Genomic DNA, 21,281 nt, shown 5'->3' with positions numbered 1-21,281 from the left:
ACTAAGATTATTAAAGGGGTACTTCAGCGCTGGGAAGATGAATCTGGGTCATCAATGTAGTAGAAATGTGAAATTATTTTTGAATTTGGTGCTTTCCAGACTGAAAAAATACAGAAAATGTATTTTTGTCTCATGGGGATGAAAGACTACAATTCCCAGAATGCTTCGCTGCCCTGTGAGGCCATTCCTAAAGCCAGCAACTTCATTACTGTGACTGAGCTGGAGAAGACTACAATTAAAAACTGAACGTGTCTGTTCAATATAATGGGTGAGTCACCACGTGAGTATCACAGCACTGAGCACTAACTGCAGGAGTCAGATAAATGAGCTGATGAGCTCTCGTGATGAGAGCTGAGGTAATCGCGACTACACTCGCGCAACACAGTCTCACCCCTACTCGTCAAATGTTGCCGAACGGTCAAGGGACCCTGACGTCAGCTGTTGACGCACAGGGTACCCCTAAATCGGCATTTTTCGACGTACTGGGTAATCCACTGATTTCAATGAGAAACCTAGAACGTCATAAACAGACGTGTTGGGCATGTGAATTTTATCGTTATGATGGAATATATTGGGTTATAATTTTTACATTATGACATGTTGGAGTGTGATTCTCAATTTAATCAGCCAGCACAATTGTATTTACATTTATTTACGCTATGATACACGTTTGAAACAGCAGTCAAACCCCACCCCGCCCTAAACCTACCAATTTGCGTATTATATGATATAAAACACAGACTGTAACAGACAAAAGGCACACTTTATTGAAAAAGTCCAACTATTCCGAGGCCAAACGATTGAATTGTGTGAAGAAAAGACCCAAAAGCAATCACCGTCTCTATCCGCGCCGCGCGCCGCGCGCGCCCCGGCGTCACACTGAAGACGCCACAGGTAGACCCCTCGGCGTCACGCGATGGACGAACTGGGAACCCAATTGCTTTCAGTGGGAAACCTTTGGCGTCAACATTAGACGGCAATTCTATCGGTATGAAATCGCGCTGAAGAAGTCTCATTCAGAACACATCGCGATGTTAGGCATCAGATCACGTATGCCACATGTCGGTGAGTAGTTATACATATTATGTCCTAATATTTGATATAAAGTATTTTCTGCTTGTCGTTATCGATCATGTTCAGTCACTGCATTGTATCTGTCATCATCTCCACTGAGGCTTTGCATTTCTTTGCTTTCTAAATAAACACACCTTGCTAATAGGGTGATTAAACACTGTCACGTGACGTGCTATAGACCTTTAAACATTTGTTAATATTTAATAATAATTACTAGTGTAGTTCCAACGTGGCATTTGTAGTAGAAGCACAATAAAAAAAAAAAAATAAATAAAAAACACTTGTCATGCGTTTACCACAGTATTGGTAGTTTTAATGTGATATTTGTTGTAAATAAACAGTAACCACAACAATTGATATTTTTAATGTGATATTTGTTGTAAATAAACAGTAGCCACAACAATTACCATGCTTTAAATGCATTTTAATGTAAAATCCAAATATTGTTATTTAAATAGTATACTTTATAATGCTATATATTATATATTATGACTTTTTTCTCTCTTTCTTTTTTTTTTTTTTTTACCTGAAAAGACCAAAAGGGCCTCTCGGACTCAGTCAACCCATTCTTGTTTGTGGAGAAGTAACGGAGAAAACCAAAAGCTGCAACAGCAAATATTTGTAATGGTATGTATGAGTTGGTTTGAACCCTTTATCAAACATTTTATTTAGCATTTGTTGTTACTTATTCTTACAAATCCCATATCTCAATCAGTAAGAACATATTCCCGAAGTCTTAATAATTCACAAGATTTAACAAGTTGTCAAATTCGTATGATTCTCGTACATATAGCTCTGAAAAAAATGAAGAGACCACTTAACATGGATTTCTAAATGTTAAGTGGTCTCTTAATTTTTTTTCCAGAGCTGTATTTGTATATGAAGAGTTCAGATGCAAAAGCCTCAAAAAGCCACTTCGGTCACATGACATCAGATATTCAATTATTTTTTCTTAATCAGATCACTTGCACTGTTTATAACGTCCCGTTTGCATGTAAATAATTTATGTGATCACAAAATCAAGTGAGTTATCTACATTTTCAAACAAATTCTTATGATATAGCTTGCTATTACATACTTTTAACTGTCTTAATTTATATGTTTTAAAAACAATAGTATTTGCACAGAGTAAATGATACTTTCTTGTTTTACAGAAGAGAAGAAAGACCAGACCTTATATCGAAGCAAGCTAAGAAAATAAGTCCTTTGTTTAGGGTGAGGAAGGAAGATGGACATCTTGTGCCCGAAGAAGACAGAAAAGTGCGCAAGTCCATTGGTATGTCTTGTATTGAAGCAATGCTGTAATATGTAGTACAAAATTTGATGTTGATCTCTCAAAGGACTATTCATTTCAACAGTGATCATTCTTTCTACTCTGATAAAATACGTACCATTATTCATGTCTAAATATTTTAATAACTCCTAAAATAAGCAAATGAGGTTCTGTATCTTGGATTTATTTAAAATGGTAAATATTTGTTTTCCCTTTTTGATACAATTATTATTACACTTTTGGCCTTCAGTTCTTAAAAACTGCACCGTCTTTTTGTCTTAGATAAAAGTAGACAAGTGTGGAAAAAAGCATTTAGTTGTTATAAACTCCATGTATTTCTCCATTGTTTTGTAGACCATGGATGGTTCTGGGTAGCTTTAGAAGATAATGAGTTGGGACATATTAGGAATCAAATAGTAAATGTTCTTTGAAATATCTGGTTAGTTCTTTCTAAAAGATCTACTGTTTAAAAGGTTGCTGTTGATATGGGTAAATTAGTTTTTGTTCAGTACTTGGCTAATATTATGGGCTGAAATATTATACATAATGCTTCAATGTGTATATTATTTTATGTACTGACTGCTGCTTTGTAAATTTAAATCAGGAATTGGCATTTCTGCCCATTTTGAGGTGGAGAGTTTACTGAAGAACATAGGTTAACCTGACTGTACATTAAACTTAATCTGAATTGTGTTTGTTGTTTTACTTTTAGACCAGGACTGGAGAACGCCAGATTATACGACTTCTCCCTCTGGTTGAGAAAAGGCTACACAACATCAGTGATCACATCATCTGTACATTGATTATACTGTAGGGTACAAGTGGGCGAACTGTTTAGAAGAAGAAGAACATGAACATGATAGAGGGAAGAGACAGAAACCAGTCTAGTTGTAATAATGAATCATTATTTTCCAACACTATATCAAATCTGTTTTCTGTATCATAGTTGACTGGATGGGATTATGTGGCACTCATTTGTGTGGCTTCAGCAGCTGTGAATGGATTAATATGATGTTAATGTGTTTTTTAAAACCCATTTTTATTTATCTTGAATCTAATTTGACTTTATTCTACTTTATCAACTGTATACTGTATCCTCCAATAAAGTGTTGAGTGATAAAGTATGGTGAGTATTGTGTATGGTGTTTGGTACAGTAAATACACATTCAACAAGTTTATTTAGGTTATCGAATTAATTACCAAGAATATTTTTACTTGAGAAGTAAACATTTTTTATCTGGTTATATTATATTTGGTACAATGCTCCAAAAAGTTGTATATACTTGCATGCTGTGACAAGTATGTCAGTTTTCAGTGAAATAAAGGGAAGGATTACAAACACTTCAAGCTTAACTGAAGATGATCCATGTTGATCATTCTGGTACATCTACTACTGCAATAAAAATTAAAGCATGCACATTTTCGATGCCAGGTACGTGAAGAGGGTGTAGATGAAATTGTGACAATGTCTCTTGTTATTTTACTTAATGGTGCATGGTCCTATATTTAATAGTAATAATGAAGTGTAAATAATATAAATAGTTTTTGTTTACTCTGGAAAGTGGATAATGGCAAGTTGTTGCAGGTTCATCCATTATATTTATTAGTGTTTATCCATAAAAGAAAAGAAAACTTAATAATTATTATTTTACAACATTTCTTTCAAATATTTCTGTATTTCATCAGATGGTCTTACAATATCAAAACCTATACACAAGCATGACGTTAGAATAGAAAAGACAAAATACTCTGATATTTAAATGTGACTCAAAGTTTGTTGTACGTGATGAGGAGAATAGATCTGTGTATGTTGTACTGCCCTTACACCTCCAGGGACCCAGTAGTGGCCCCTTGAAGAGCAAAAAAAAAGCATATTTCAAATGGCTTTAACTCAAAGTCTGGTTAGCGTATCACAGAGAAAATTGGCAGGACAACTGCATATGCAATGTTTACTAAATAATGTTGGCCACAGTTTTCAGACATATATGGAAAGCTGCCATAAAGGTTTTTTTAAAAGTGCTCACAGTAAAATATACAATTTCAGCTTGGCCCTCATATATGTCATAAAGGTTTACACAATGAACATATTTTAATATCCAGTTGTCCATTAAATATGTTATTTACTTAACATTTATTGTTTCATTATGAAACCTTTTAAACTACATTACCCATATATCTGTCATTGTATCAATGCAATGGGAAACATGGCGCTGTAGTTCATAGAAGTGTGCAGAAATGCTTAGGGTTAGGGTTGGGTTCTCAGTAAAGGAGTCATTTCTCAGAACATAGCGACACTTTATAGTTAGCTTAACGTATTACTGACGTAATAACACCAAAACATACTTTGTAACATGAAACGCCGTTTTATATGAGTTAAAACAGATAGTCCAATCACAGCGCGTTCTGCGATAAAGTCACAGCCAATGACAACCCAGCTGAACAGAGGCGTCACACTTACTTGTCCATTTATGGTAAATTATATCACATCTCATCCGGTTCAACTGAAGGGGTAGATTCCTTAAAGAATTAATATTTAGGCTAAATATTATATTTATTATAATAAATATTAAATATTATTTATTCTAAATATAGACTAAATATTTAATTATTCTAATTAAATAATAAAACTCACATTTTAAAATGAAAGTCTTCTTTGTGTGGTTAAACTGATGCATAATAAATATATTTAAAAGAGAATCCTTTTTCTATGCAATGGTCTACAAGCATAAACTTATTTAAGCCATCCTTTACAATCTGAACTCTTGGAATTAAAACAAATATAACAAAAGCACAATGAATGCACACAATTTTGTAAGCATATTCCAATATTTAATGTCAAACAGTTTAAATACAAATGTAGTGCCCATATATATATATATATATATATATATATATATATATATATATATATATATATATATATATATATATATATATATGCAAAAAAATAACATTTTACATTCTAAACTTTAATACTATATATTTGCGATTATTGTTCACTTTTATTGTAACTAAATTAAATGCCAATTAAAATAGTTGATGATTATTGTAAATGTTAACCATTTTCAGTAAGAAAATACTTCTATAAAGTACATTCATGTTACAGTTACATTAACAAGGTAGTGATATAATGATAGGTAGTGAAATAATGATAGAGGTAGTTATGGTGGACATGTACTTTAGTGACCATTGTAATAAAAGTTTTAATGAATAATTATTGATTTCAAAAGGTATTAACTCTCACTATCTTCATTTGTTCAAACAAACAACAAATGCAGAAATATACATTGGACTATAGCATCATGAAGTCAATGCATGACTAGAACTAGTGGATGGCAATAGATATGTCCTTCACTAAAACTCCTGATGATAAAGGCATAGGCAGACATCAAGAACAGTTTATGAATATTGGTTCTGCATATATCAAAGAGATCATAAGACTCCACGTGAAGACTTTGAGACACTGTGACAGAGCAAAGGGTGCACTTCACTGGACATGTCCTATGCATGCCCAAACAACAACACCCAAAAACACTTATGAAGTGGACACCACCAGGAGGACGCACGAGACAGGGAAAACCAAGGAAGATATGAGACAGATGTTTCACGAAGACCTCAATGCCGGTGTTCCATGAGAAGATGTGAAAACGTGGCCACAGATCGAATATGTTGGAGGACACATGTTGCCCAATGTGCCCAGGACAGGACATGATGATGATGTTGTCAGTTTATACATAACTGTAGGATTTATTTCTGTAAAAAACGATGCATAATTAAATGTTAAATACATTTATGTAATAAGTTCACAGATATGTGTGCATTCCCATTATTAAAAGTATATAATAGCAAGCTATATCATATGAATTTGTTTGAAAATGTAGATAACGCACTTGATTTTGTGATCACATACATTATTTACATGCAAACGGGACGTTAATAATAATAAAAAATAATTGAATATCTGATGTCATGTGACCGAAGTGGCTTTTTGAGGCTTTTGCATCTGAACTCTTCATATACAAATACAGCTCTGGATATACTATACTATTTAAATAACAATATTTGGTTTTTACATTAAAATGCATTTAAAGCATCGTAATTGTTGTGGTTACTGTTTATTTACAACAAATATCACATTAAAACTACCAATACTGTGGTAAACGCATGGCAAGTGTTTTTTTTATTTTTTTTTTTTATTGTGCTTCTACTACAAATGCCACGTTGGAACTACACTAGTAATTATTATTAAATATTAACAAATGTTTAAAGGTCTATAGCACGTCACGTGACAGTGTTTAATCACCCTATTAGCAAGGTGTGTTTATTTAGAAAGCAAAGAAATGCAAAGCCTCAGTGGAGATGATGACAGATACAATGCAGTGACTGAACATGATCGATAACGACAAGCAGAAAATACTTTATATCAAATATTAGGACATAATGTGTATGACTACTCACCAACATGTGGCACACGTGATCTGATGCCAAACATCGCGATGTGTTCTGAATGAGACTTCTTCAGCGCGATTTCATACCGATAGAATTGCCGTCTAACGTTGACGCCAAAGGTTTCCCACTGAAAGCAATTGGGTTCCCAGTTCGTCCATCGCGTGACGCCGAGGGGTCTACCTGTGGCGTCTTCAGTGTGACGCCGGGGCGCGCGCGGCGCGCGGCGCGGATAGAGACGGTGATTGCTTTTGGGTCTTTTCTTCACACAATTCAATCGTTTGGCCTCGGAATAGTTGGACTTTTTCAATAAAGTGTGCCTGTTGTCTGTTACAGTCTGTGTTTTATATCATATAATACGCAAATTGGTAGGTTTAGGGCGGGGTGGGGTTTGACTGCTGTTTCAAACGTGTATCATAGCGTAAATAAATGTAAATACAATTGTGCTGGCTGATTAAATTGAGAATCACACTCCAACATGTCATAATGTAAAAATTATAACCCAATATATTCCATCATAACGATAACATTCACATGCCCAACACGTCTGTTTATGACGTCCTAGGTTTCTCATTGAAATCAGTGGATTACCCAGTACGTCGAAAAATGCCGATTTAGGGGTACCCTGTGCGTCAACAGCTGACGTCAGGGTCCCTTGACCGTTCGGCAACATTTGACGAGTAGGGGTGAGACTGTGTTGACTCGCGCCATACATTCACAACGCGAGTTCAGTCTGGCACGTTTCAGTTCATGGCTTTGCAAGCTTAACTTTCATAGAAATAAATTTGAGAAGTTAAAAGACACATTGCTCACCATATCTCCGTTTAAATGAGTGCCTGTAGCTGTGAGCTGAGCTCTGAGTGTGATCTCCATCCCCCATGCGCGAGTTCAAAACATGCGGAAATGGCTCCCTCTGCTGGCTGTAGTCTTTAGCCTTTGGTCAAACATTCCTCCTATGATGCAAATATCATCAATTTGCATCATAGGAGGAATTTTTCCAGAAATAAAATGCATAAATCTCTCCTCTCAGGGGGATATGAGGGGGGAAAGCACAATCATTTGAATATACTCCAGGTTTTCTACTGATACAAAGCCATATGCTAATCGCTGAAGTAACCCTTTAAACAAAAGCTCCTACAAAGCAAAACAATGAAACGGTTTAATTTACTTGAAATGTCAGCACTCTGAACTCAAAAGGAAAAAACAACAACTAAATACTCATAACAGTTAATTTAACTGAACCAATTTGTTAAATGTAAGGTTTTTTTTTGTTGAGTAATAGGGTTTACAGTGTGCTTGAACATAGTTTGAACAGTTTGAACATAGCCAAAGACTGGTCTAAATGGGAGTTGTGTATCCGTGTGTTTTTGATGCTCTTCCATTTGTAGCATTTCCTTGTAAGCGCAAGTCTTTTCTAAGTCTTTCTGTAAGTCTTTCTATTTTTTTTTATCAACAAAAATAGTGCACTGAAATAATCTCTGTTAGAGGTAAAACAACAGGTAAGTTTCTTAGTAAATCATGTCGCTGAAGAAAAACTAAATATTTATACTCAAACAGAAGATACAAATGTATCCTTTTGATACGCATAGTCTGGCCTTCTTTCATCAAACTATTTTGCCTTCGGCTGCCAGAAGAACATACTTTGGAAATATTAAAACATTGATTTTCCTTGAATGTTTGCTCCTCAAAAGTCATAAAACAACATCAGTGATACAGTAGGTAGGCACACAGAAAAGCATTTGCTTTTGCAACATGACGTTCGCTCTAGAGAGAATGCTATCAAACACTTCTAACTTAGTGGGAGTGATTTTCTCTCATCGTCCTCTCTTCTCTTTATAGTTAAACCTCTTCCCCCAGCTTCGCTCTCTCTCCATCGGATCTGAAGAAGCTTTTTTGAAAACGATTTAATAAATGAGAAACCTACTTTACACTTTTCAATTTCCAAATGCATCCCCAACCCTCACCTCTCACCGCCCTACAATAATTATTCCCATAAGAGAGCAGAGACTGGGGCACAGTGACGGTAAAGGGCCATAACTCGAAGGCCGCACATTAAAATTGTCAGTTAGCAAATGAATACTCATTATATTCTGCATAAAAGCATCATGTCCATTTATCACATTTCTTAAAGAGGTTTTTCCTTACTTCATTATACAGTTCCAATTTGCATAAAAATGGAGTGTACAATGTAAAAAAAATATCAGTAATTTTAATAGCAAAAACTAAAAAAACTGGGTGGTATACCCATTCCGTTTATTTTTGTTGTGATATGAATTATTAAAGGTGTCATGAACTGACTTTTTAATTTTTTTTTATACTGTTGTCTGAGGTCAACTTATCATGTTTGCATGGTTTTTACATCCAAAAACATCATAATGAATAAGTAATAGGTTATTTTCTACCCAGGTTTTGAGGTTCTCTCCTGCACGTTTGGTTTTTATGGTGCAAAAAGTGGAAGCATTGCTAATAGTATTTTGCGACGTCGATAATACTTTTGGTTTTTGACAAAGGTTGCATTTGACAGCATTTGCGTTTGACTATTATGTTCTTCTTGTCCTTCTTGTCCCATACATCCATTTTGCTAATGTACCGTCTTCCTGTGCCATTGTCTCCGATAAAGCCTTGTTTACCTTCGTTTGACTCCGCAGCGCGAGCCTCCACTGACTGTGCTCGAGCCTCGTCCGTTTTGGGCAGGTGTTCATACTTGATGCGCTTGTCGGTGTGCTGTTCTTTGAAATGACAGAGCCTTTAAAGGATTAGTTCATCCAAAAATGAAAATTCTGTCATTATTTACTTACCCTAATGTCGTTCAACACCCGCAATAACTTTGTTCATCTTCGGAATACAAATGAAGATATGTTTGTTGAAATCCGATGGCTCAGAAAGGCCTCCATTGGCCCCAATGTCATTTCTTCTCTCAAGACCCATAAAAGGCACTAAACTATTGTGCAAAAAAACTATTCTTGTCGCTTCATAAAATGAATGTAGAGCCACTGTAGTGAGATGGACTTTGTAACGACGTCTTTAGCGCCTTTTATGGGTCTTGAGAGAGGAAATTTCTGAGCCATTTGATTTCAACAAAAATATCTTCATTTGTGTTCCGAAGATGAACGGATATCTTACAAGTGTCGAATGGTATAAGGGTGAGTAATTAATGACAGAATTTTCATTTTTGGGTGAACTAACCCTTTAAGTCTTTTAGCCGCTTTTCCAGTGCGAGCACACACAGAGGCTGCCTCACGGCACTCCTGTAAACCAGCCCTAAACATGCCTTCACTGGACTATGTCAGACAATACAAAGGTACACCAGCAAGAATGAATGAAATAAATCGCTATACAAATATATCTGAAACTGTCAGTTAGTCTTTATTTACATACTTGGACACCACACATGGCTATTAACTGACCACGAACAGGTAACTTGCATTTTTTATTCGGTAATGTCTTGCGGTCTTACTGTTTTTTTTCTTTTCTTTTAAAATTTTGGGCTAAAATGTAACGCAAGCGCTAATGAAAAATAATAAGTAAAATATTAAAATATTCCTAAAAATGTATTAATAATGCCTTACACTACTGTGTTACGGCAAAAAGTAATGTGTTACTGTAATGCATTACTTTTGTAACTCATGCATATGATTTGCTCTGTGCCATTGTGTCTCTGGACTGGAGCAGACTGTGTGTGATGCGGCAGTTCGTTTGACACTAATGTGAAACCAGACCTTATTGGCCCGGACTGAATAGTTAATTGCTTATCCTCATATAGTGTACTATGTGCCATTCATCATATACACAATTGTAATTATGTGAACAAGTGACTGATTTCAGCCACAGCTTCAGCATCTATTTATAGTGTAGTAGGGGAAGGGATGCTTCAGATTCATTCTGAGCATTTGACTGAATCTGAAGTGCAGAGTCATCAAAATCATTGAGCCATATTGGCGGAAGTGAGAGACTTTTTAAATGCTTATATATCTTCTAAAAGTTAATTTTGCCATTGTTTTGGAGCACACTAGCTTTTATATAGATAACCTTAAAGCTAACATTCATAAAAGCCAGAAAAACGTATATTTTAATTTTATTTGGACTTTAAGCAGGGAACAATTTTCTCATTCCTTTGCAACGTCTGAAGATCAGCCTTATTTGGAAACGGCAGTGACATATGAAAATAATGCATATTATCCTTCCAAACGTAGGTTTCTCAGAAATGAACCTGTTTTACTTTTTAACATGGAGAATATTTAACAATAAGTTCAACTAAATACAAAACAGTGGTATAATGAGACACCAATCCAGTATAACATATACCTAACAAATGAGGATTTTGGCCAAATCTGTAATGCTCTGCAGGAATGTGATTCATTCTTTTCGTATGCCGTCAAGGACCAATGACAATGAGGCTTTTTTTAACAAGTCAGGCTTTTATATAGATGTTTAAATACAAAGCTAAAAATGTAAGACAGAGAATGACAGTTATTATGTAACTGTCCTAGCTAGATTTTGATCTATTGGAGGGATTGTCTGACAGAATAAAACCCTGACATTGTGTGTCAAGAAGCTTTTAGGATTGTGAACCTTTTAGGCCCATGTTCTGATGGTTCTGTATCTTTATCTGCCTACAATTTTAATGGCCAAATTGCCAGAAGACAATAGAAACAGCAGATGAAGGAATTGTGTAGGGAACTCTAAATTGAGGGTTTGCATGTGTAACAAAAAGTTCCTGGTCACGTGATCACAGCGCTCTCAATAGTTCATCAGCATCACCCTTGGCAAAAGGGATCAGCCAATCACGAAGGCAAGTGGGGAATGCTCAGAGACACCTGCACCTGATTATAGACAGTTAACAGAGAGTACAAAAGGAGCGTTGTGTCAGCGAGGTGAGCTTACACTCCACTTTCCATTAATGACTTTATGCTTTCCATGCCAGGAAGAAGCACTCTGCTGCCAAACTCTCCTCATTTCTCCTGCTTGTCCTTAACCCAGATTTCAGAGAAGCACTAAACAACTATTTCTTGGATTATCACCTCTAGTCTCAAATCACGAACGTCCATCGTCAGAGCTCTGTGTCATATCCCATCACTGCTTGTATACACATCACAAAAGTTTGCAGTTTGCCTAACACCAAATCCCACCCTATACGGACAGGATTAGTTTAACATGTGTTCTTAGTCTAGTCCGAATAAGGCATCTTAGTATTAATTACGGACAATTTCAGTTGACTTTTACCTTCTGTAAAATGGTCCAGAAAAATTTGTATAGTTTACAAAAACAAGTTTGGGAGGAGTGACCCATCTAATCGTTCAATTAACTGGTAATTAAAGCATATGCGCAGCAAATTTAGGCATCTCGTTTACCATACTTGTCTTCCTAGCACTAGTAGTCCCTGAGGGGTTAAATCTAAGCTAGAGTTGAAGATGCTTCCTCGATCCCCTCGACTGCGGACAGCAAGCCAAATATGCTTAAATCTTATTAGCTAAAGAGTATTTGGGTAAACAAACTTGTGAACGTCAGGTTATACTTATCCCGTGTGAATAGACCCGCCGTAAATATTTAAGTGAATATTCCGTCATTTCCTGTTTAAAGGTAGATTTCTGCAGGGTTTCAAGTATGGATGTCAGGAATGATGTGAAATGAGCAGGCAGGGAAGCCAGGCTTATGGACTTGAGTTCATGTCACATGACTCCAAAAAAATCCAAACTGGATGACTTTGCGATTTGACTTGACAATTAAAGATGACTTGTGACTTGACTTGGACTTTGACAACAATGACTCGTGACTTGACTCAGACTTGACTTGACTTAGAAAGTCTATCTTATAAATGGTCAGAGAATTGTAATCAACACTGTAGGATTGTTTCTGCAGATTATCTGCTTTCGCACTTTTTGCACTGAGCCAGAGAGGCACTCTTTAAACATTTAAATACACAAGTACTAGCAAACCATTTACAATTTGAAAAAAAAAAAGAAGAAACACACATTAAGTCGGGAAGTTCAGGCTGGACTTGATCCGTTGTGGAGTAACTATGCCCGAACAGGAGCTGTTTGGACCAATCAAATTATCAGGACGGGCTTTATACAATGATGGACAGTAACGCAAGCATTCACGTCACCAAAGAGCGCTTGGCTAAACGGAGTTAACGGAGTCCTAAACGGAGAACTTGTTCATATTAACCTTTACTATTTCTCAAAAAAATGATGGTCGCGTGTGCAAGTACGCTGTGTATCCTCCTTACATTCTTTTTACAACACTGGCAAAGATAGTTCTTATTCTACTTCCAGCATGCACACAGTTGAGTTCTGTTGACAAATGCGTTAGTAATGTGTCATTCGTGAACAATTAATTTTTTTACAAAACTAATCTTAAATATAACTCGGGAACAATGAGTTGTCTCAGAGAGCGATTCGTTCATTTTGTGTTGACCGTGCATGCGCTACATCCCATCGGTTATGGACAGGATCTTCTGCATTTAGCTGATGGGGCTGTGAGTTGGTGAACGAATGATTTGAACCCAAAGACTCGAGAGGTGAACTAATCAGTTCTGTTTTTGGGACTGCATGCATATGGTGCTGTCACGGCCCAGATCAGACACTGATGACGGAACAAACGTCTCTACTAATCTTTCCAGGGAACAGATATGATTAAATGTGAAGTGACAAAAGAAAGAATGACTCGGATTCAATTAATGATTCATTTCTTTCTTAACATTTAGTTTACGTTTGTTAACGTTTGGTTATAGGACTATCCAATTGAGTGCAGAGGCATTTTCTTTCCTGATTCGGTTTACACACACCCCATAATCACAGCCCAATCAAGCAGTATCAGACTCATAATCTTTTTTTTTTTTTCCAGACTCATATTCTGATTATATTTGAGTACAACAACATCAGACCACTGCTAAATCATAAAGGGTTACTTCAGCGATTTAGCATTAAACTTTGTCTCAGTAGAAACCTGGTAGTCTAGTCAAATTATCGTACTTAGCCTTCCTGAAATAAACTAGCATACATTTCATTTACTATAGTAATTAATACTGCAACACTAATTTGTGCAAAAATCACATCACTAATGACTTGTTTAAGACTTTAAGATTAAAATTGAGGACTTTGAAATTGACTTGGACTTGCCTGTCTTGACTTGAGACTTGACTTATTTGTCAATCCTGACTTGGGACTTGACTCAAGACTTGAACGTTAAGCCTTGAGACTTTGTGTCTTGCAAAACAATGACTTGGTCATACCTCTGAGGGAAGCGGATTGAAGTGAAGGAATGTTTAATGACAGTAGGCAGAAACACTGGTAACTCATACTACCACATACAGTACTCAACAACCAATAAAACACGAGCGAAACACAAGCACTATATACACACACAGAAGACAGACAACTGTAGATACATATGCACGGCATGTCCACCATGTAAACAAGCTCCAACTGTCCAAAGAAGAATGGTTTTAGAAACACATTAAAGAAACAATATACCTTTTGTTGGTTTGATTTGAGGCTTTAAGTGATTCAAGCCAGCATTCATTTCCTGAAAAGGACATTTTTGTCTTCCATGAAGCATGTATGAGTGAGTTCACACCTGTGCAGTGAAATTGTTTTATCAGAAAGATTCTCTATAGACTTAGAAAGGATACTCTTAAAAGGATACTCTACCGCTTTTTCATATTAAACTATGTTATTCCCAATACGAGTTGATACATACCTCTCTCGTCTGAGTGCGTGCAATGATCTGATAGCATTTAGCTTAGCCCACTAAGCCCAGTTCATTCACTATGGTACCAAACAGAGATCAAGCAACCAAACACCTCCACGTTTTCCCTATTTAAATACAGTTACAAGAATAGTTGAAGGACCAAGTATGGTGACAAAATAAAACGTGGCGCTTTTCTAAGTGGGTTTAAAAGGAGAACTATAATGTATGGCGGAATAGCACTTTGAGAGAACTTCGACTCGCCGCAGTAAAAAGTCATGCCTGAAAAATCCTCCCTCAAATCTCCCCCTCCCTCTCTCATTTCCGTTAATAGGAGGAGAGACTTTTTTTTTTAAACTATAATTGCTATAATATAAAAACTATAATTGCACATCTGTAACCAGTGTGATGTTTAGAAGTTACTACTGCTTTAACAACCAGTAGAATGGGACTCGTATATCAATTCTGAGAAGTTGTGCATTACATGAGTTGATAAATTCAATAAAAAAAGTTTCAACAAAATTTTCACTACACAAAAAAATATAAATTTCCATTTCATAAAATAATTGTTTTCTGTACACCTTGTCACATATCAGCTTAATACAAAGTCATTGGATAATGTTAGACTAAGCATTGCATAAAAACGTCTGCTAAATGATTAAATGTACAAATGTCCATATTGTATGTTGTAGTACTGCCTCTTTATAGGAAAAGCCCCTGGTTACATGTCTAAATATAGTATATGGAGTGATTAGAATCAAACACAAGTGAGTAATTAAATACAATAACAACAATAACATCAAAAACTCCTTCAACGTGTCCTCTTAAAAAAACCCTGATGTACTCTAAACATCAGACACTTGTCTAGCGATACCAGATGCATCAAAACTTGCATTGATTCTGTAGTTCAAACAAGCTTCCATTAAATCTAAATATCAAAAGGTGAACAGGAAAATAGTGAGTCCATAAATGCTAAATGGACTCATTTACAGTAAACGTGTGGCAAATGTGCTCATATTATGAGACATATTTAATGCCACGGGTATATTTAAATCAAACATGCAATCACAATCATTCATAAATGACAAATGTAGTTATCCTAGGCTATAACTATTCCACACAGTCTCTTCCCTCATGCTGAGTTTGAAATATGAATGAGAATCTTCTCTGAAAGTGAAGTATATTTAAACAGAGGAAGTCAGGCTCTGCTGCGGTGATAGATGGGAATAAATGGAAGTGCGAGGTGACTGTAGCTCCTTCATTTCAGATCACAGTATGCTCAATAACATCAATACAGATAATACCATTTTAAAAGTGTCTGTCTCAGGAAACCCCAGGGAGAAGTACTGGAAGAGTGAAAGAGAAGAATCACAAAAAATAGAGACAGACATGAGTGACTGACGGGTAAAAGGAGTGTGAAAGAGTAAATGAATATTGCCAGTGTTTGCGAATGATGTGTCTACACCTCCGTTAAAGCAAAGATATAGTTCTAAAAATTGTTCCAAACGATAGCAGAGTTCACACTACAGCTATAACAATAACAGCACAGAGAAACAATATAGTTGGAGTCACGAAATGTTTTTTTCCTCCACCGATGAACGATAAAAACAATGACAGCCAATCAGAATCCTTCCTGCTTTAAAGAGCTCAAGCATTTAAAGTGGTAAACGACAACACTGCATTGATCACTTATAATAAACAGAATGATATTGTGCACTGGTGTGGACACAAATATAGTTATCGTTATTATCTTTATAGATATCATTCTTTGTGTGAACAGCCTTAATAGAAGCTTGAGAAGTATACTGTTTTTTGTCAGTTTATGTCTTTTGATATATAAAAGGTCATGGTAATATAAGAAAACGTCTCAGGTTACGTATGTAACCATGGTTCCCTGAGAGGGAACGAGACGCTGCGTCGAAACGCTAGGGGACGCCTCTGCGTGCCATGTCATGAAGCACTTGTGTAATCAGTCCAATAGCGGGACGATACGTCACGGGCGGGTGACGTCATCGACCAGGAAGCTATAAAGCATGCCCGGACCAAACAGTCACTAGCTTCTGGAAAAGTCGAACAAATCGATCACAGGCATGCCGGGAGTATGGCATCTCGACGCAGCGTCTCGTTCCCTCTCAGGGAACCATGGTTACATACGTAACCTGAGACGTTCCCTATCTCGAGGGAACTTCGAGCTGCGTCGAAACGCTAGGGGACCTCAATACCCACGCCGCCAGAGTCCCAAATGTCTGTATGTGTGAATCAACCCAGAAACACCCGGGACCCCGGTGTAGAGGCTACATCTAGATTGTAAAACCTCACAAATGTATGCGGAGAGGACCACCCAGCCGCATCACATACCTCTGACAATGAAACTCCCGAAATAAGAGCCATAGAGGCAGCCATACTCCTAGTGGAGTGGGCGCGGACCCTCATTGGTGAAGGATGCCCGGCCGACTCATAAGCGAGCAAAATAGCCTCGACTATCCACTTGCTAAGCATCTGCTTTGAACCCGGTTTTCCCTTGCTCGGGGACCCAAAAACACACAAACAACTGTTCTGAGTTTCGCCACAGGGCAGCCCTGTGGACATATGCATCTAGGGCCCTGACCGGACATAGCAGATTTAGCTTCTCTTGGTCTTGACTAGTGAACGGAGGCGGACAGAAAGCCTGCAGCATTAGTGGTCCCGGCACATTAGTCCTTCCCTCGGGAAGAGAAATGCTTTTACCATTCCTGGTGCAAACTCCAGACAAGAGGGTGCCACTGCCTAAGTAGGCACCCTCGAGCGTGCCGCAGGTCTGCGCCTCAAAGTACCACGAAGGAAACGCATGACCCAAGGGTGTTTCCCCAATGATGCATTATCTAATGGAATATGATAAGCAGATATCGCCGACACATATACTTTCAGTGTTGACGGAGATAACCCTGCGGAGAATTTCTCTTGTAGGAACTCAAGAACTGAACCGAACAGGCAGTTAACAGGGTCCAAAGCCTGGTGCGTACACCAGGCGACAAAAACTCTCCATTTGAGTGCGTAAAGTCTCCTTGTGGATGGTGCTCTGGAGTGCAACATGGTCTCTATCACCTCAGTAGATAGACCCGTGTTTATGAACTGGGCCCCCTCAGGGGCCAAGCCCACCGTTTCCACAGTTCCGGGCGCGGGTGCAGTACTGACCCCCCCGGCCTGCGAAAGAAGATCTCTCCTGACTGGGATTTTCCAGGGAGGACCTTCTAGGAGAGACATAATGTCGGCGAGCCATACTTGGCCCGGCCAGAGCGGGGCTACCAATAAAAGCTGAACCCCGTCCCGGCGGACGCTCTCCAGCACTCCTGGGAGCAATGCCAGAGGGGGGAAGGCGTACAGACGCAGCCTCGGCCACGTCTGTACCATTGCGTCCAGCCCCAGCAGGGCTGGATGCGTGAGGGAGAAATATGCTGGACAGTGTGTCGTCTCTCGAGACGCAAACAGATCCACCTGGGCTCGCCCAAAGCGGATCCACAGCTCCTCCACCACCTCGGGTGGAGTCTCCATTCTCCCGGCATCACTCCCTGCCTCGACAGGGAGTCTGCCGCTACATACAGGACCCCCGGGATGTACATCGCCCTGAGCGAGAGCATCTTGCCGTGGGCCCATGTTAGCATATGACGCGTCAGCTTTCACACCCGACGCAATCTCAACCCCCCCTGGTGATTTATATACGAGACCACCGAAGTGTTGTCTGACCGAACTAACACATGGCGGCCCCGCAGGTCTGAGAGGAAGTGTTTGATTTTATATGATTGAAACACAGCCATCAGCTCCAGCTGGTTTATGTGCCAGGAGAGCTGACGGCCGCTCAGACCTTGGGCCGAGCGGCCACTCATGACCGCTCCCCAGCCAGTTAGGGAGGCATCCGTCGTTAGCGTTACGCGACGACAAGGAGCCCCCAGAACTGGACCTTGGGACAGGAACCAAGGATCTTTTCACTTCACTAAGGCACGTAGGCAGCGCCGCGTGACCTTGATCAAGCGAAAAAGGGTTTCCCCTCAGGGAGAACCCCTTGGTCCTGAGCCACCACTGTAAGGGTCTCATGTACCGCAGGCCAAAAGGTACCCCGTTGGACGCTGCTGTCATCAGCCCTAACACTCTCTGAAAGTGTTTCACAGTGAGTGACTGACCTAGCTTTATCTGGTTCACGGTATCCAGGATCGTTTTTATCCTGGGAGGGGATAGCCGAGCCAACATTATTTTCGTGTCCCAGACTACCGCCAGAAAAGTAGTACTCTGCAGCTTATAGGTGCCAGCACACATTTCTTTCCGTTCAACCTTAGCCCCAACACTCACATATGGGCGAGAACAGCATCTCAATGCTGAACGCCCACTGTTTCGACTATGCTAACATCAGCCAATCGTCGATATAGTTGAGCACGCGAATGCCCTGGAGTCGCACCTGAGCCAGAGCTGCATTCACACACTTGGTGAAAGTGTGGGGTGATTAAGCTAGGCCGAATGGCAGCACTCAATACTGGTAAGCTTCGCCCCCAAAAGCAAACCTGAAGACCTGTCTGTGCTGCGGAAGGATGGAGATGTGGAAGTATAAATTTTTTAGGTCTATTGTGACACACCAGTCCTCGGACCTGACGTGACACACGATCTGTTTTATCGTGAGCATTTTGTTTAGCTGATGCAGATCTAAAATAGGCCTTAACCCTCCATCCTTCTTTGGAACTATGAAGTACCGGCTGTAAAAGCCCGACTCTCTGCAGAGGGGAGAGACCCGTGTATAGCCTCTTTTCGCAGAAGAGTCTGTACCTCTCGTTCCATGACCAGAGGCTGCTCGGGGGTTACTACCGTAGGAGTAACCCTGCTGAACACGGGTGGGTGTGACCCGAACCCTTTTTATAATGTGAGCAGGACCCATTCTGAGATATTCGGCAGAAGTTTCCACGCTGCCAGAAAATCTACTAAGGGAACCAGCCTCTCGAGGCTGGTCTCTGGATTTTCCTGGGTGGTCAGCCCGGTGTCCTGTAACGGATAACCGGCAGGTAGCAACCGAACTGACCGCCCCGGGGCCCTCACGAGAGGGCGCGAACATCCCCAAGCCGCTACGTTTCCGGGCGGACAAGGAGATATATGTTCGCCGGGGACCGCCGCGCCCTGAAGCACCAACGGTGGCAGGGTTGGCAGACCGGCCCCCCCCGATGGCACCGGGAAAGAGCGGGCGCCTCGGCGAGCCGCACTCTCCCGGAGGGGACTGCCATCGGAAGTCCTGCGCCTCTGACGTCAGGACACTTAGCCGAGGCCTTCCTAGCAGTAAGGACGGCCCTCAGATCCGCCCTACCACGGGAAGGTCCCGGCTGAGCGCGTCGCCCGGATCCCCGATCTCTCTGCGGGGGGGGGCCCCGAGCGGCCACGCTCTCTCTTTGTTTTGCTCGGTGTAGGTTTGAGAAAGGATGTACTCGGCTGAGGCTGCCCCGCCCGACAGCCCCAGAGGGACATTTTGATTGATTTATTTATTTATTATATATATATATTTTTATATTTCACATCTCAATATCAATATCCCCCAGCAGGTCTGCTTGTTTTATATGCTTGCAGGGCAACCGCCGTATACAAACCGGCGGCCGCCTGATCTGCTGCCGAATATGCCCTACCCCCAAAGCCGATTTTTTTTTTTTTTTTTTACCGGCTTGTTGTGGGCAGCTGTGGGGCTGTGTGACGATGTGGACTCGGGGGAGAGATAGCTCGCAAGCGTCTCTTCCCCGCGAGACATCGTCGCCCTTTCTGAATGATAGATGCAGACCCATAATCTACGCGATGCCTCGGCAAACACGCGATCTGAGCCACTAAACTCAACCCCGTAATCTACACGCTGCCTCGGCAAGCACGAGATCCGCGATCGAGTCATAGAATCTATATTGTAGACCCGTGATCTACACGCTGCCTCGGCAAACGCGAGATCCGAGCCACTAGATTCAGCCCCTCGTAATCTCAAACATACTGTCTGCTCGCCATTATATTGTTCTTTCTCTTTCTTATTTTATTTATATATTTATTTATTTTTTGGCGAACTTCTTGACACTCGGCCGGCCAGTCTAAACTTAACCTGGACACAGCGCGAGTTACACCAATAGCACCTCTTTTTATGAGTGTGTGTGTGTCGTTTTCTTTTGGCAGATCATCATCAGCGCTAACAACATCCAGTTCCTCGGAGCTGGAGTGCTGCTGCGCTTGTGCCTCAGCGCGAGCGGAAGAAAACCGCAGAGCGTGCTTCCAGCTCGCTAACTGAGGCATGAGATCCAGCGGGTAAAGGCAGAGATAGGGGATCACCCGTCTCTAACCCCGCCACTAGATCCAACTGCGATCCCCAGGACGCGAGCCTTCGCTGCGCCTCGGCAACAGCGGGACCCGAGCCCTGAGGACCGCGAGCCAAAGCACTCTCCTCGAAGAGTGCCCGGCGTGATCTTAATATGCGCATTGGGAGTCTCTCGCAATGCTCGCAGCCGACCCCCTCGAGAGCTGACTGGGCATGCTCGAGCCCCAAACACATCACACATTAGGACGTGTGTATCCCCACAGGGAGGAACACAACACCTATACTGACTTGCCATATTTCTTTCTTTCTTTCTTTTTTGAACACACACACAATAAATGGACATACAATTCACACAGAGCGCTTGTGAAGACACAGAAGCTAGTGACTGTTTGGTCCGGGCATGCTTTATAGCTTCCTGGTCGATGACGTCACCCGCCCGTGACGTATTGTCCCGCTATTGGACTGATTACACAAGTGCTTCATGACATGGCACGCAGAGGCGTC

General features: G+C 40.1%; 2 long non-coding RNA genes across 3 annotated transcripts in view; one reads left to right on the top strand and one right to left on the bottom strand.

Annotated features, from left to right (window-relative positions):
• The window catches only part of LOC137074113 (uncharacterized), a 221,937-nt gene that overhangs the window by 118,578 nt on the left and 82,078 nt on the right, over positions 1-21,281 (bottom strand). The gene's annotated exons all lie outside the window — the stretch shown is intronic.
• LOC137074111 (uncharacterized) lies at positions 1,398-3,457 on the top strand. Of its 2 annotated transcripts, none has more exons than XR_010904918.1 (3): positions 1,398-1,701; positions 2,229-2,350; positions 2,702-2,980. It is a non-coding gene; the product is annotated as an uncharacterized lncRNA (long non-coding RNA). The 2 variants fall into 2 exon arrangements; XR_010904917.1 differs by lacking the exon at positions 2,702-2,980 and adding an exon at positions 3,060-3,457 and having other exon boundaries at positions 1,399-1,701.

This window comes from Pseudorasbora parva, chromosome 4, assembly GCF_024679245.1.
Source record: "Pseudorasbora parva isolate DD20220531a chromosome 4, ASM2467924v1, whole genome shotgun sequence".
NCBI classification, from domain to species: domain Eukaryota; kingdom Metazoa; phylum Chordata; class Actinopteri; order Cypriniformes; family Gobionidae; genus Pseudorasbora; species Pseudorasbora parva.
The sequence above is the reverse complement of the archived record's forward strand: the minus strand, read 5'-3'. Positions and strand labels throughout refer to the sequence as shown.